General features: G+C 38.6%; 1 long non-coding RNA gene across 4 annotated transcripts in view; it reads right to left on the reverse strand.

Moving 5' to 3' along the window:
- Positions 1–1,184: 1,184 nt before the first annotated feature.
- The window catches only part of LOC117827257, a 21,925-nt gene continuing 6,039 nt past the window's right edge, over positions 1,185–17,070 (reverse strand). Inside the window, exons 3-4 of one of the 4 annotated variants that reach the window (XR_004634171.1) lie at positions 16,080–16,138; positions 14,709–14,900 (exon numbers count right to left, since the gene is read on the reverse strand). This is a non-coding gene — a long non-coding RNA (uncharacterized LOC117827257). Of the gene's footprint in view, positions 1,268–14,708; positions 14,904–16,079; positions 16,139–17,070 lie in introns of those variants that run through there. The other 3 variants (XR_004634172.1, XR_004634170.1, XR_004634169.1) reach the window with 3 other exon arrangements.

A 17,070-nucleotide genomic window follows, 5' to 3' on the forward strand; every position in this document is an offset into this window, starting at 1 on the left:
TAAAATGTGTTTTGTTTCTTTATCTTGACCTGTGTGTTTTTATGAACTGCCAGTTTTATATTGCTGCCCATGTGAAGCACCTTGTAACTTGGTTTTGAAAGGTGGAACAGTAGTTCTATATGTGAACAAAGAGGTAACCTTGGAGGTTGCAGTTTTCCGCCTCTAGCATCTGTTTTTCCTACTAACATAAAGACACATGTGCATAAACAAAGTGTATTTCCACAATCATTCGGTCATTTGTCTTGTATGAGCACATCCTACACATGCCCTGCAACTTATGTCAATCAGGGTCAACTTTGTGTAATAGTGAGGTCTTGCGCGAGTTCTTTGCACCTCCATCACCCTGCCTGCCTCATTTTAAGGAGCCTGGAGCTGAAACAAATGTTTCTGGTGAGTCCCTTGTCTGCCTTGGCTCTGAAAGCTGTTTTGTAAGCTGTGTATGAGTATGAGTAAATGGTATATGGTATTGCTGATAAATTAGCCCAACATTAAAACTTCCTATGGAGTAACATATCAAATGATTTGACCGTGACTTGCAGTAAAATGCAGTTCACAGTATGTTGGATTGAAAAATTCACATAATGGTTGAAATGTGTTTTTGTGACTGCGTGCTTCTTATTCTTTTGTGTTTGTGACAAGAGAGATTTCATCACCCTCTCTATTCTCAGTGCAGCCATCAATACTAACGCTCCTCCAAAGTGTGGTTTCACATGTATCAGGTGGCTGCAGGATATTAAACAATTTCATCATGTGAGCCACTGCTTTAGCACGATGAAAATACTGGCATTGAAAACAAAAATCTAATCACTTCAGGCAGCTCTGTGCCAAGTTCTGTACAAAATATGATATGATGTTCAATATGTTGGTGTAGTCAAGAGCCTAATATGTGTCGTGATTTCTATTTTGACAATGCAACAAAATGTAAGGTGTAGAAATTGCTCTTGTGTATGTGACTGCAAATGAGTCCAGCAGTGTTATGTTTTAAAAATTAGAAGATCTTCCTTTAAATTGTGTTTTAATTAACAATCAGGGCATTTTTACACCTTCTGCACTGCTTTGTTTAATGTAAAGGCATGTCATACAGACCCAGGGCTGTCTCATTTGCAAAGATGAGCCAACACTGGTCATGGTGGGCTGTATGGATTTATTTCAAAGACCGTACCTGACATGGTTACGGTCAAAAACCTTGACACCTTGAGAGGGAAAACAAAGGATGAGATCAGCTGCTGCAGTGTTTACTCCAGTCTGCGCATCTGTTGCCTCGTGTCTGACAAGAAAGAAGTAACTCCATATAGTCAATATGAACAAATAAAGAAACAAAGAATCACCCCAGTGTGGCTTTGTTTCCAAGAGGTCTGCTCGTAAAGACTAGAAGCAAATATACGATTACATGACTGAAAACTTGCACAGAAAATCTTTAATTAAGGGTTTGATTGATTGCAGTATGTTTGATTCTAATTTCAGGTGAACAGTTTCAATCATCATGCCAAACTCTGCGCTTATCCTTGATAATTGAAAATATTCTAATATCATGAATAAGTCATCAAATAAATTCAAGAAAATCCTTATGGCAAGTGTTACATTTCTAGCAAGTAAAATCTAGGTATGTACCACATGGTACATGGTTGGATCCGATGACCAATATGATAAGATTATAAATGTAATTTTGATCATTTTAGTATTTTAAAGTGTGTAGTTTATGCACACGTGAGGGATTCAGGGAGCAAAGATTCATATATTGATGTTTTATTACTTGTAGGGGTGTAAATTGGTAATACTGCTGTGTCCTTCTTTGATACATCTTTGCTGCAATGACAACTTTCAGGTGACTTAAAAGATTTGTTTTTGTTGTCATTATAATTCTTTTGCAAATTGCAATCATGTTTTTCTCCTCTGAAACAGAAAATAACATCCACACAGGGAGCACCATGGTTACTGTCTTGTCACCTTGATGCAGCTTGTTCTTCTCCACCTATTGTGTTGAAATGTGATGTGTTATTTAATAACGAGTAAATGATAGCAACTTTTACAGATTCTTTTATCATTAAAATAATTAAATTATTGGAATAAGACATTTAAAAATGTACACCACACACTCAGGCAGCAACATTATTGAACCTTTGTGTTTGTTTGTTTAAGAAAAGAAAAGAAAAGTATGTGAACCATAGACTGTATAAATAATGGACGTAGTATTCATGACGTCACCCATCTGTTTCTAAAGCACTGTTTTGAGGCCAGTCGGCGGCGGCAGCCATATTGGAAATGTTGAACTCAACATAACTGCTGTGGAGCGATTGTGACGTAAAGAGGTGGGCTTTGAGCCTCCTAGCCAAAAGCTAGTGTTCCCACCTGTCAATCAAGTCAGCTGTGCCTCTCATTGGAAGACTCGTGATCTCAATATCTCAAAATTGCCCCCCTACAGTGTGTGCCGATCGAGAAATGAGCTATCCAGACTACACTCGTCTTTCGTACCAGGCTGTAAACATGTTTATTTCTGCTGTAAAGCGTCTCAAGCGGATCCTTGATGAACTGCAGTTTTTAGCACTTCTGCATTGGACTCATAGTTTTAGACCGGAGGTTGCCGCTTAACGTGAACTTAACTACTTTTAAAAGTGTCCCCATTTAAACCTTTTTTTTTTCATCTTTCATCTTTGCTCTGCTATTTCCCTGATATGTAGTTTACCTTTCAAAAATATCTCAGAAAATGCATGTTTATTGATAATAATAATAATAATAATACATTTTATTTAAAGCACCTTTCCAAGCACTCAAGGACACTTTACAGAGAGGATAAAACACAATAAAATCAACATGATTAAGATAATATAATACGGATTACAAAATAAAAAAGTAAAAAAAAATCTATCTTAAAGCTCATGTGAGGGACCTTTGTGTTGTTAGTGTTGATTTTGGCGCGCCCTGATGACAAGGCTAGTAATTCATCTCTTTGCTGATCTCTACATGTGTAAGAAGTGTGTTCTGATAAGAAAATCTCATCCTTTTTTCATTTAAATGTCTAGCATGCAAGTCATGATCATTCTTTGACGTGTTAAAAGGCTATGTATTGTTTGTCTTGTTTGCTTTTGCTGCTCATATGGAGGAATCAGTACTCATTTCTGTCTCCTCACAGCTTTAAGTTTGATCATCTTTTCTCTTTGATACAAAAATTTGCTGATCCCAATTTTTTCCCCCCCAGGTACGTAAGATTAGTCGTTATTCAGACAATAACAGTATTAGCATTCATGCCACCTCATCTCTAGTCTACAAACAGTATTAACTACCTCCACAGTCTGGTCTGAAGCGCTCAAGATTTTAATCTTACTAGTGTGTCTTATAGTGTCACTTTCACACCAGCTGAACTGGTTGAATAATGAGAGAGGATGAAATCACATTATCTGATGCATTTTAGAAGATCAGTGAAACAAGAGGGTTTAATAAGACTGTTTTCAGAGACCCTCATGAGGGACCAGAGTCTCATTTCATAACTCCATAATATTGCATATTGGAACATACACATCATCTTTCATTGTGTGAAATGAAAACAGTATTTTTACAAGAGCATTATGCAAGTGATTGCTGGAAATGTCTGTGCAATACAAAACAAACACACACACACACACACACACACACACGCACACAGACGATCAATACACTTTCTTTCTTTTTGCCCTCAATTTCTGAGTTTACTGGAAGCACTGCACATTTAATTCAAACATTTAAAATGTTCGAAGACATAATGCAACAAATACATTTTTAAAAAGACAGTCTTATGAGTTATTTCATATTATATTTAAAATCACACATAGGGCCCGATCTACTAAGGGTTTGCGTGTATAAAAACACGTGCAAACTTGATAGCGCGCGCAAAGCAGATTTACTAACCGGGAGCACCGAGGATTGCGTCTGTCAAATGAGCAAAATAGTACTCGCTATTCATTTAGCGTGTTTGCCTTCATGAATATGCAGAATACATGCAGATCATCAGAACGCGCAAAATACTTGGAGGAGGAGATGCAAATGTGATCATTTAGCACACGCAATGTGATTTATCAAACCTGAAGCAGATAGCGAGCGGTATTTTTGCGTCTATAATTAGCACGTTTGAATGGCAGGTGCAAACTGGCACAGCGTTACGCACACATGGCTGCGGTCACTGCAAAGCTCATAACTTTACAACATGCCCACAACAGCGGGGCTTACAAGCATTACTACAGTTTTTACACACCGTTTATGTCATTTTTAAGTCAATCAAACGGACATGAAGTCTAACAAACCAAGAGAACAACACAAATAAACAAATAAAACAACACAAATTCAAAGCAGTTCAGCACCACGGATAGCGACCGCATCATTCTGACCCCCACTTTAACTTTTTTATATAATGAGAGCACAGTAGGTCACTGTATCAACAGCTATAAAGTTTAGTAAAATTGGCACAGCGGCCCACATCTTCACATATAAACAAAAAATCAACATGAAGTACTCGGCCTACTCACCACTGTTTAAAGGAGCCTTAAGCTCCGCGGACTTGTCCACGATGCCCTGTATGTCCATTTTCTTTGCTCTGTCATTCTCAATAGATAACATGATGTGTCCACTCTGTCCCACCGTGCTCCTCAAGGGTTTTTTAGTTAGTTTTAACTTGGAGAATGAGCGCTCAGAAGGTGCAACGTTGACGGGAAGAGTAAACAATAAAAGCAGGGACAGGCCTCATCAAATTGCTCTCTAAACTCCATCAAAACGCTGATTGCGTTTTGGAGCAGAGTAGATGCGTTTATTTCATTGGCAGATCTTCTGTTTTTTCTCACAGCATTCACCTTTGCTGGAGTTCACCGATGTGTTTATTTCCCTCCTCCACAAAGACCTCCAACTCCATAACTTCAAACTTCATTTATCGCTTAAGACCACTCTGCTCTCTCAAACTCTCCATGGTGACAGCCGATAGCAGACGCAAAATTAAATTAAAGGGCGGTCCGCATCACTTTTGCACTTGTTATCATTTGCGCACGCAGTCATAGTAGATCACCCGCAACACGCCCAGAAATAGCACGTGCAAAATTATTATTTGCACACGCAAATTAGCGCTCGTTATTTGGGATCTTAGTAGATCAGGCCCATAGAGTACAAATACTCCAGTAGAGAATCTCAAAGTTGTTGCAAAGTTTCATTCATCATCAGGTTTTTATAGCAAGTATTGCGTCTGTAAGTTTTGTTTCACAGTCACTGCTCCATTTTTGCATGTAGCTGATGGAAAGATAGCACAAAGGGACCAAAATGTAAGGACATTTACACAGTTGCTCTCTAATACTTGGTTAACATGGGATTCTTGATTCCACTCTTATGCCTACATGTTTGAAACATAGACTGTGAAGCGGCTCAGTTTGTAAGGTGCCGCAGAGACTAAATGGGGTTGTGCTTGCGACGCGTCTTGCCATTAAATCAAAATCAAAGTTCAAAGTATGTTTACTATTTATTATCAAACACTCAAAATAAATCAATATCAAAAAGGTTCGAAACAAACAATGAAAATGACGGTGGCGGTGGCGGTGGCGTGGCGGTCAACAAAAAATACTCAACCCCACTCACCCTCTATGTGTGTGCCCCACCCCCAACTGAACAGGTAGATAAAAGGTAAACCACACCCATGAACCCCAAACCGGAAATGAAGTAAGCAATAAAAAAAAGGGAATAATCATGGTTAACGAATAAGATAGAAAATCACCATTATGGCCCCTACAGACTGTAAATAACAGACGTAGTATCAGTGATGTCCCTCATCTGTTTCTGAAGTGCTGTTCTGAAGCCAATCATCTGCGGGGAATCATATTGGAAATGTTGAACTTTACCTAACTTCTGTTGAGCTAGTGTGAGGTAAAGAGGCGGACTTTGAGCCTCCTAGCCAACAGCTACAGTGTTCCCGCCTGTCAATCAAGTCAGCTGTGACTCTTGTAATGGAAAACTAGTAATGTCAATATCTTCGAAACTGCTGCGTTATGAAAAAAATTAATTCCCCATACAGTGTGTGCCGATTGAGAAATGAGCTATTCAGTCTACACTTGTTTTTGTACCAGGCTGTAAACATGTTTATTTCTGCTGTAAAGATCGTCTTTTCTGAATTTGTGTGTATGTGGTTTCCGGTACTTCCAGAGCCAGCCTCAAGCGGACACTCCAGAAACTGCAGTTTTTAACACTTCTGCATTGGCTTCAATTCTCACGAACAGAGGTTGCTGCTTGATTTGAAGCTACAGCCAGCAACAGGCTACTTTAGCTTAGCATAAAAACTGGAAACGGAAAGAAAAGATTAGCAAATATGGGTATCTAACTTTAGTGTCATCTTTGGGGATAAAATAGCACGCCTGAGGAATTGTCTGGCAGAACTGACTTGGCATTGCACTGCACTCTCCTGCCTGTGTACTGTTATGTTATTTCTCCTTGGCCAAGTTTTACATAAACTATTTCAACATAAGCCGTCAGAGTCTCCTGATTCTTCTGTGTCCAGTGTGTAGTTTATTGATGAATTCCACCACACCCCCTATTAAAGTTGTCATGCCAAGCTAAGCGGACAGTCCGCTTTCTGCAGCTGATGGTGCAAAACTAAATGGGATTTCTGATGATTTCATCGATTAAAAGAAACTTTGAATCGCTAATTTAACTGTTAGTATTCTTAAAGAAGATCGCAGACACAGACTCCTGAACATGATGAAGGTATTCATTAAAAGATCGCCCGAAGAACCACCTTGAGAAGCAATTAAATCTGTTTGAGACTGCTCTATTAGCCAGAGGGAGTTAGTGTCATTAGAGAGACAGCTGTGTAGCCACAAGCAGACTAGTTAAATGGTAGAAAATGAATTAGTACATCTGCCGTCATCCCCATTTGTTGACACCATCTAGGCGGCTGGAGAGTGATTTGACCGAAATATTTGGAAAACTAAAAAAAAAGACATGCAAATGCACGGATCAGTGATGATGGTTCACATGACTGACTCCTTTTACTTTGAGGAAATAATACTGCTTTTCATTTCCTGTGAGTCAGTCAGACAGTTTTTGTATTTCATTAAGTAGAACTTAAATTTGTGTTAAAGGTCTCAAATTGTTCTTTTATACCGCTTACTAAAAGAATCACAACTTAGCTGTTCCAACACCGTACAGACTGACTGCTCTGAGGCAGCACCTCTGACTTCCTACAGGTTACTGAGCATCAAATATCACTGTTAATTTTCCTCATGATTCATTTCAAGAAAAAAACAAAACTGTCTGAATAACAATCCAGCATGACGGGCCAAATGAAAGACAGGCAATTACCAGTGCAGATGTACTGTTTCCATGGTGATGGAAAATAGTTTGCTCAAAATTGTTTTGTTCTTTCTTTAAACAAAGAGACATAAGAAAAAAATAACCCATTATTAAAACAAAGAACTGCAAACAGTAAGACAAAGCTGTAAACCACTCGAAACCATCATTGGCCTCAAACTGTGATATTTAGGGGTTTGGTCTACGTGCTTTAATTAAATTAAATGTCCCTCCAGGGTTTTGTCTCATTTCACAGCATCTTCTTTCAAAAGCTACGACACATGCAGGGATGTTTTAAATCTTTATTTCCTGAGCAACACATTCTACACCAACTGTGAGTCACTGAGGCAAGCACTCTGATAAAAGTAATCTATTCTGTAACGACCCTGGGGTTGCCTTACTGATAGTGAGTGAATCGAGTCTCATCCTGTTTCTCTCTGTGGTCTTCAGGTTGGTTTGCAGCGGCACTCTGGGGTCGGCAGGTGGATTCAGCCCACCTGGCCCTCTGCTCAACGTGCACAGGAAGCTGCAGTTCATGCATTTTCTCTCTGGCTAAGCATGTGACAGAACACACCAACTCATCCATTTGCTTTTATTTCATTTTCACACACACTACATATTACACCCACCCAGACACCCATGGCACTAGCTGTGGGAAAGCCATTTGAATTTCCCTTGTTGGCTTGTCTGCCCCTCAAAAGGTTGAATTTGTTCATGCAACAATATTTGTATGGTTTTTTTTGTTACTGGCAACTCCCTTTTTATAAGGAGTGATGGTCGCTGGCCCTTTAATAAAGCTTAATGTTAATTTGCAACTCCAGTAAGTCTCAGAGGCTCTCAGTATATCCACAGCTGGTGAGCTGCAGGCTGTAACTCACTTCAGGGAAGTTATGTGTGTCATCAATTTCTCCATGTAATTTGATTTTAGTTATAGTTGTAATTTGTTGTAATTTGTTTATTTGTATCTCCCTGGCCTGTAGATACCACATTCTTCTCTAATGAAAGTACCTGAACCAGATGCTCAGCCTCTGTGATTCTTTGACGGGAGCCACACTGTCATAGTGTTTGCCAGCTCTACTCAGTGCAACTGTAGAGGCCCTAGACCTGTGTTATACTAGTGATAATATAGAGCTACATATTTGTTCCTTATTGTTTGTTTATTTGTGTTGGGTCACAATAAACAATTTAAATGATGAAGTTTTTGTTAGCCTTCTCTTTTGTTACAAGTAGGAGCCAACTTGTAACAATATGCTTAGCCTATCTTTTAATTTCTTTCATCACAATTCTGTTTAAATTTTTCACATAACAAGTTAATATTAAGGAAGTACAATTTATATAGGCCTGATAAGTTGTTGTTCAATTATGGGAATATGTTATCTTTTATTATTCTGACACAATTTCACCCAATAAAAACAACAGATCAAAGTGTGTGATCTCACATTACATGAAGAGAAGAAGAACAAGCAAAGTTGCAACAAGCTGATGAGAGAGTCAAAATGGCATCACTGTTGTGGATGTTTTCACTCTTTAGAGGAAGACAACAGGGTTTCAATTCATAAACGTGCTGCAAGTATTCAGAGAGGAGGGCAAAAGTCCTTCAGTTTCTCACTCAAGTTTTGACACAGCAAATCTTTGAGGTAACCCTGAAATTGTCATCGCAACAAAGCTGTATTGAAGAAATACAAAGCAGCAGCAGCCACAGCTTCCATTTGCTTCAATAATGTAAATAAACGGCTGCTTAGCCATTGTACCTACTTGCTACTGCAAATGTGATTACAATGTACATGATTTGTCATTTTTTCTAAAAAAAAAAGAAGAAAAAAGTAAGAAGAAAAAGATTTGATAAAAAAAACAAAAAACTGACTACAAAACTGAAATATATATATAACTACACCCAGACCAACCCTTTTTTTGACAGGAAACATTTTGTTCACAGAGAGGACTCCGGCCTCTCTGTGGGGAATGCGCTCTAGCTTCTGAGCTACAACTGGTGTCCCCTTCCTCGCTTTTATTGGCTTTAAGCATTAATGAGAAACCTCTCTATGTCCTATTCAGGCTCTATATTTCTGTCTGGATAACATTTTCCATTAAATCATCTATAGCCAGGTACAGCCAGCAGGGTCTCTGTGGGAGACAGGAGTCAGTGTGACAGTACAGGAGGGGAGAAATGTGTGAATATATAACTCTCAGGAGGAGTTTTCTTCACAGACAATCAGCGCAGTGTGATCAGTCAGTGGTATGGCAGGGCTGTAGATCATAGGTGAGACCTGTAATGAATACAAATCGGGGAAAGTGACTGTTGGAGGTCCCTGAAGAAGGAGGTCACCTTTTGAACTGTGTGATCCACAAAAATTATAAAAGATTTCACACTGCTCAGTGGTAAATGGATGGATGAGGGTTCACTCAGGAGTACCTGTGCTGCTCAGAGAGAGAGAGAGCAGGGCTGGAGGTGAATACCAAATCTCTGCCTGAACTCACTTTTATCTAAATTCAGAAGGTAGATATTTCCTGGTGTTTTAAGGACGATTAATGCTTTTATCTTACAGAGACTATACCTCTTTACAATCGAGAGAGTGAAGGAACACACCACAACATCATCATGTGCCTCTGAGGATGCACCCATAGGTTTTAGTAAACTATTGATACCTCTGCTAACAAGAGAGACAGTCATGGTATTCAAGTAAATTCAGGCCCTTATAACCATTGAAGTTTGATATAAATGCTCACAAATGTCATTTACCCTAATCTGGAAATCTACAATTATGGTGACATGGTCTTGAGCGATATTTGCAGAACTTCACAGAAAAGTTTGACATTTTGGTAGAATTGCATTTTAGCTGTCTTGCAGAGTGTTAGGTGAATATATGACATACTGTATATTGAAGCTACAGTCAGCTACTCATTAGCTTAGCTTAGCATATAGAATAAGAAACATGTAGTCTGGACAAAATTCACATGATAGTACTGTAAACTGTATAAAATATGGACGTAGTATCTGTGACGTCACCCGTCTGTTTCTGAAGCTCTGTTTTGAAGCCAATCGTCGGCAGCAGCCATATTGCTGCTGTCGAGTGATTGTGATGTAAAGAGGCAGGCTTTGAGCCTCCTAGCCAACAGCTACAGTGTTCCCGCCTGTCAATCAAGTCAGCTGTGCCTCTCATTGGAAGACTTGTAATCTGAATATCTTCGAAATTGCCGTGTTAGAAATAAATTTACCCCCCTACAGTGTGTGCCGATCGAAAAATGAGCTATCCATCTTTTGTACCAGGCTGTAAACATGTTTATTTCTGCTGTAAAGATCGTTTTTTTTTAATTGGTGAGTATTGGTCTGTTAGTGATGTGCTTTATTTAGATGTCGTAAAGGAAGTGTATATATTCAACAGATGCAGTGCGGACAGTGTGCGCTCATTGTTTCCAGATATGGTGGGTTATTACCACAGACTGTATAAATAATGGACGTAGTATCCGTGAGGTCACCCATCTGTTCCTGAGCGCTGTTTTGAAGCCAATCTACGGTGGCAGCCATATTTGAAATACGGAACTCAACAAGGCATAGTGTGAGGTAAAGAGGCGGAGTTTGAGCCTCCTAGCCAACAGCTATGTGTTCCCGTCCGGGAGTCAAGTAAGTCATGTCATTATTTGGGCACAAACGTGTAATCTTAATATCTTCTGAACCGTTGCGTTAGAAAAAAATTCCCCCCCATACAGTGTGTGCAGATAGAGAAATTAGCTACATAGCGCCAAGCCGTTTTTTTAACCAGGCTGTAAACATGTTTATTAATGCTGCAAAGATTGTCTATTTTGAATTGGTGTGTATATGGTTTCCTGTGTTTCTGCAGCCAGCCTCAAGTGGATTCTCGATGAATTGCAATTTATAACACTTCCACATGGGCTTCATAGTTTGAGACCGGAGGTTGCCACTTGGTTATTTCACTTGCATGCTGTTTGGACGACATGTAACACATTATATCTCTGTTTTCTATTCTAGCAAAAGTAAAAATACACACGCAGTTCTAAACTAACTATTTCTTCATCAGGACACTGATGATGACACTGAGACTCCAGAGGTGCTGGTTGATAGATATGCCAATGCCAAAATAATAATTAGCTAAAATTCTTTTAAATCTGGGGCACGGTTGGCCTTTCATTTTAAGCGCACACTCAGTATGCAGAAGCTAGTCCAAGCTACTCCTGATAATCCGTTTTATCACGATTAAATTTCAGCCCTGGTTAAATAAAGGTTGAATAAAACCAAACTTTAAACCAGCAAGAAAGACAAGGCGTATTTTCAAATGCCTACACAATTCTTTCCATCAGGTGAGTAAGCCAGCTTGAGCAGTGTTTGCTATCTTCAAAAATGAGCTACTAGCTTAACCATAAAAATGTCAGTCTAGCTGTCCAGCTTTCTTCCTTTGTGTTTGTGAAATAGCTTTTCTGTTCAAATCCCTGTAATCCTCGCACAGTGCTTGGCAAGAAATATTAACCCCAGCCGGGTACAGTGTGGATACAGAGGATTCATCTGCTTACCTCAGCCTCTCTGTCGCTTTCAGAAAAGGACATTGAGTTGAAATATAAATATGTACTGTGTGTCTGCAGCTTCATATGATTTAATATTTGTATTTCCTCAAAGGGAAATTCAGATCTGCCCTCATGAGGGTTTGTATGGGTGTAAGATTGATCAGCATATCAGTCTTTTCTACAAATGTACTGTGGGTAAATAAAATACACATTTTAGTTTCTCTGATTCACAGGATTTATGTTGGTTGTAGTCTGTTTTGGACCAAATTTTTCCACTGATCTATCACTCTTTTCCTGCTTATTTTCTTGTGCCTCTGTGGTGACTTCACATCCTTATTATCTCCATCCATCCCTGTATTGTACTGCAATCTATGGACCTTCCAACTCTACCACAGTATTTCCATTCCCTCAAAGGATCTAATTGCTGCAGAAGGACAGAGATGTGTGTAAAGGATTGCGTTATAACAGCATAGGGCTCAATGTCATGATGTGAGTCATAAGCCTCATTGTACCACTACTGAAATAATGAGCCTCTTCTCTTCTAAGGAAAATCCTATTTCTTTCATCCTCTTCTCCTTCCCCTTCTTCTTCTTATCTCTATATCATGTTTGTGTTTGGTTTCTGCTTATAGAAAAGAATAAGCCTATAGATCCAATCAGATCATACAAAACCCGCTACATTAAATATGCAAAACCCAGATCGAATTTTCATAATTTAGGATGATGTTGAAATGCAAAGTCCATTTTGCATTGAGCCATTAATCATTATAGGAAAGAACAGTGTGTATGTAGTCCGTAATGATCTTGTTTCCTCTTGTCTAGATCTTTGCTTGTGTTGTTCTTGTTCTCGTATGTACGTCGCTTTAGATAAAAGCGTCTGCTAAATGACATTGTAACATTGTAACATTGTAACATTTATGCAATACAATGCTAATGATAGGCCACTGCAGCTGCTTTTAATGACAATAGTGCACTCCAAATTGAAAAAAAAATCTAATTGTGATTTACTATTACTGTCATTTTAAAATAAGCCTGTTTGTACAATGGAGTTGAATAGAAAATTGACAGGCACTAGCATACTGATGTTCTTTGCATAGTTTAAAATAGAAGGCAGACCTTTAGAAAATAGATTGTTTGCTAAATACTCTGCCTTTCAGTCCAGGCTTAAAACTTTCCTTTTTTATAAAGCTTAAAGTTAATGCTGCCTCAGGCATTACTGGAACAGCTCCAAGTTGTGCTTCTACAGGGTTAGACTGCTGGGGGGTTGGTTAATACCATAGACTGTAAAAAATATGGACGTAGTATCCGTGACGTCACCCATCTGTTTCTGAAGAGCTGTTTTGAGACCAATCGGCTGTGGCAGCCATATTGCTTCTGTCGAGCCAGTGTGAAGTAAAGAGGCGGGCTTTGAGCCTCCTAGCCAACAGCTGCAGTGTTCCCACAGGCAGCTGTGCCTCTCATTGGAAGACTGGTAATCTCAATATCTTCGAAATTGCAGAATTAGAAAATAATTCACCCCCCTCACAGTGAGAGGATGTCAAGAAATTAGCTATTCAGACTACACTCATCTTTTGTACCAGGCTGTAAACATGTTTATTAATGCTGCAAAGATCGTCTTTTCCCCATTCATGTGTATGTGACTTCCGGTACTTCCGGAGCCAGCCTCAAGCGGATCCTCGATGAACTGCAGCTTTTAACACTTCCGCATTGACTCATATTTTTAGACCGGAGGTTGCCGCTTGGTTAATACATGTTGCTATCCAACTGTCTTACTGGAAGTTATTGTGTTCGCCGATCAATGCATCCCTGAACCGCTTACAAGTGGTCACAAATGCTGCTACTAACAAAATCATCAAAAAGGTCTCATGTTAAACAGATCATTATGTCTTTGCACTAGCTTCCAATCAATTATAGAATCCAATTTTAAACTCTTGTTATTGTGTACTCAATAGTGCTCAATAGTCAGTATATCAGAGAGCTGCTGAAGCAATATAAAGTCAGCAGGACTCTGAAGTCCTCTGATCAAGGTTAACTGGTTGTGCCTCCTACCAGGCTCAAAACTAAAGGAGACTTTGCTTTTGAAGTTGTTGGTCCAAAATTTTGGAATTGTCTCCCACTGTTGGAATTGAGAACTGTGGACACTGTGGACATTTTTAAAAAGGAGTTGGAGACCCATCTGTTTATACTTGCCTTTGTTTAATCTGTCTGAGTCTGCTTTTAATGTATAATGTATTCATGTATTCTTATTTAATGCAATCTCTGTTTTTCCTTTTAATATTTTGTTGTGAAGAACTTTGTGACCTCTGACTTCAGTTTAACAAACATTTCAAAAGTTGTTTTTTCCTCTTGAGTACAGACTTTAAAAAAAGTTAGCTTTTTTACCTTTTTACAAATCTTCATCATGATATTATTTCAGCAAACTGATTTATTTTCATGGTTCACTAAAGAAAGCCAGATTGCAGCATCTGTGTGTGACACCTGAATTACTGAAAAGTTGGCATCCACTTAGGAAAATATACCTCTCATCATCAGATGATGATTGAGATGGGTTTGAAATTGTTCTGTCTCACCTTTTCTTTCTCTCCCCTCTTCTTATCTGCTCACAGCAGATGGCTGCTCACTCATAAAACTGATTCTTCTCAAGTTTTCTGCCTGTTAAAACAAAGTTTTATGAAGAACATGTAACCAATGCTCCAATTTCTGGTGGATTACTCTCACAACCTATTGTCTTAGGATGATGAAGTAGCCCAAAGAAGTAATGGCCAACAATATGGGGCTTCTGGTGTAGCCACCTGTAAGCAATAAAGGTCTCCCCACCAAGACTTCCCTTTGAGATTGTCGTTTATAGTCTGATTAGTAGGTTGAGAAGTGTAAATAGAGTTGGTGTGAAGAGACAAAACCTGAGGATGGATTTTCTTTTTTATTTAAAACTTTATTCAAATATTATTATTATTAGTGCACTTGTTTTGGACACTTTCACAGACATTAATTTCAGCTTTATAGTTGTAAAATGACCGTTGATTATGATACAATGGATTGAATAAAACTTATTTTGGTCTCCTCATGGACTGTTTCTCTGTGTACATCCAAAGTCTGCTGAAACAAAAGTGGAAGACACTACAATGACACAAATAGCAACAAGAATGCATTTAAAGAAAATGGGAGGACCCATTAATTGATAAATTGGCTAAAGACTGACTTCTTTATTTTACTCATCCAAACGTCACCCTCTTCCAGAACATGAAAGATTTACTGAGATAAGCTAATACCTTCTTATTCCTGATCTTGCCTGTTTGCATACAAAGCTGAAATTCAACCACGCACAAACTACATTATGTGAATGCCTCAAACAAAAACAAGAGATAATGTGCTATTTGGATTGTTACTTCACCTCCTCACTTCAGAGTGCACAGAGTGCACCTTCATTATTAACTGAACTGGATGGAGGATCTGAACCCTGAAGTAGCTCTACAGACATTAGTCACAGATCATGTGTGTGGGTAGGTAAATGGTGGGGTGGATATGCCCTTTACTAGGACAGGATACAAGTAAGGCTTTTGTCTTGAGCTTAATTAATGTACAGAAGTACACAGGAAAGGCAGCGTGAAAGGGGAGGAGAGAGGGAACCGGGAAAAGAAAATAGTGCTTAAAAGGACGTCATGTCTCCCCTTTTCTCTTTTCAAGGATTTAAATTCAATATATGATGAAGGTAACAGCTTTTGTATATTCAAAAAGTCTCAGAAAGGTACAAAAAGGTTACAATAATCTTGTGAGTCATTGTGATTTGCTTTACCATGTTAATACATTCACTGCAGGTCATAAACAGGTCAGTGTTGGATTGTGGGAGATGAGAGGCACGAACATTTACTAATTATCAACCTAATGCTTAGAGTGTTAAAGGCCAGGTGAAAATTGAACAATGTTGTCCTGTGCCATCTCAATACAGAAAAAAAAATCAATCATGATGAGAGAAACTTAATGAAAATGCTTTCTAAGGCAAAGCACTATGTGAGCTCAGAATGTATGTATAAAGGTGCTCTCTCTACATGCAGCTTTTTAAATTGTGCCTTTATTCATTAACAACAGAAGGGTCTGTCCATTTTCCCTTGATGCTTTGAAAGAAATGTTGCTGCAGGTTATGCTCTGTTTATCCAGAATACAGAGTATTAAAAGTTGTTGTGGTTTTGAAAGAGCCAAGTGACACCTTGTGCTCAACTCTACCAAATGAGTATCTGCGGTACCATCAGAAGCCAGTGTTTACTATAAATGTACCTTTAGTCCAGATCATACACAGCAAAGTCAACTTTAAACCCTGGCCGGGAATCCACAGCCTGCAGGAGAACAAACTATCTCAGATTACAACTCAAAAGTTAACCTATTGAACTCATTGTGACGCAAAATGTGTTGCATTTCATAACAGGAGTATTTTATTGCCATGAATCGATTCCAAGATGGAAAATTTTCAGTGCTTTGAGTATGCCTTCTGACTGCTGAGCACATAAGGACTTACTGGAAGTTTTATAACTAAGGCGGTATTTCTGCCTGAGGGCTGAAGCTGATTAACATTTTGCCTGCATAGAGGTCATCAGAGCTACTTCTCAATGGAAATAATTCCAACTGAGAATAGACCCTTCTTTGGACCATGTTCAATACTTATTTAAATATCCTTGTGTATGGCAAATATAAACTGTATCTACAGGGCTGATTCTTTCAAGGTGTTCTATTATTCCATTGATAAAGAGATAATACAATGAAATAATAGGTATCCCTTCAAAAATGAGTCTGTTTTGTTTTGTTAGAGAGAATTGACTCAAAGATTACATCATTAAATCAACAGAAATTAAAAATACTTACTTATGCTAAACAAAGACACTGTGTAATGTCATAAAAAAAAGCTTTGTGGTGAAAATTCTGAATTAAGTTTAAATGTCGAGGTTTTTCTGTGTCTTAAAAACATTTACCCTTACAGTTTTATAATTCCCATTACACATATTGATCTGTCAGCCTATTTATGAGTCAACCCCACGGTGGCCAAATATTCATTCATGCAGCTTTAAAATGCCACCAGGTTTCTGAATTGCATTTTCTACTGCGCAATAGATAGTTCTCACAATACGTTGTAAATGAATACATACATCACGCCGCAGTACTGGGGTCACACACCGTCCACCAAACAAAACACACATTTAGCTGACCAATACATTATCAAAGATCCCTCAGGTGGGTACAGTCCACAGCAGAACAGCTTCTTTTGATGATTTGA

This window comes from Notolabrus celidotus, chromosome 15 (assembly GCF_009762535.1).
Source record: "Notolabrus celidotus isolate fNotCel1 chromosome 15, fNotCel1.pri, whole genome shotgun sequence".
Lineage (NCBI taxonomy): Eukaryota > Metazoa > Chordata > Actinopteri > Labriformes > Labridae > Notolabrus > Notolabrus celidotus.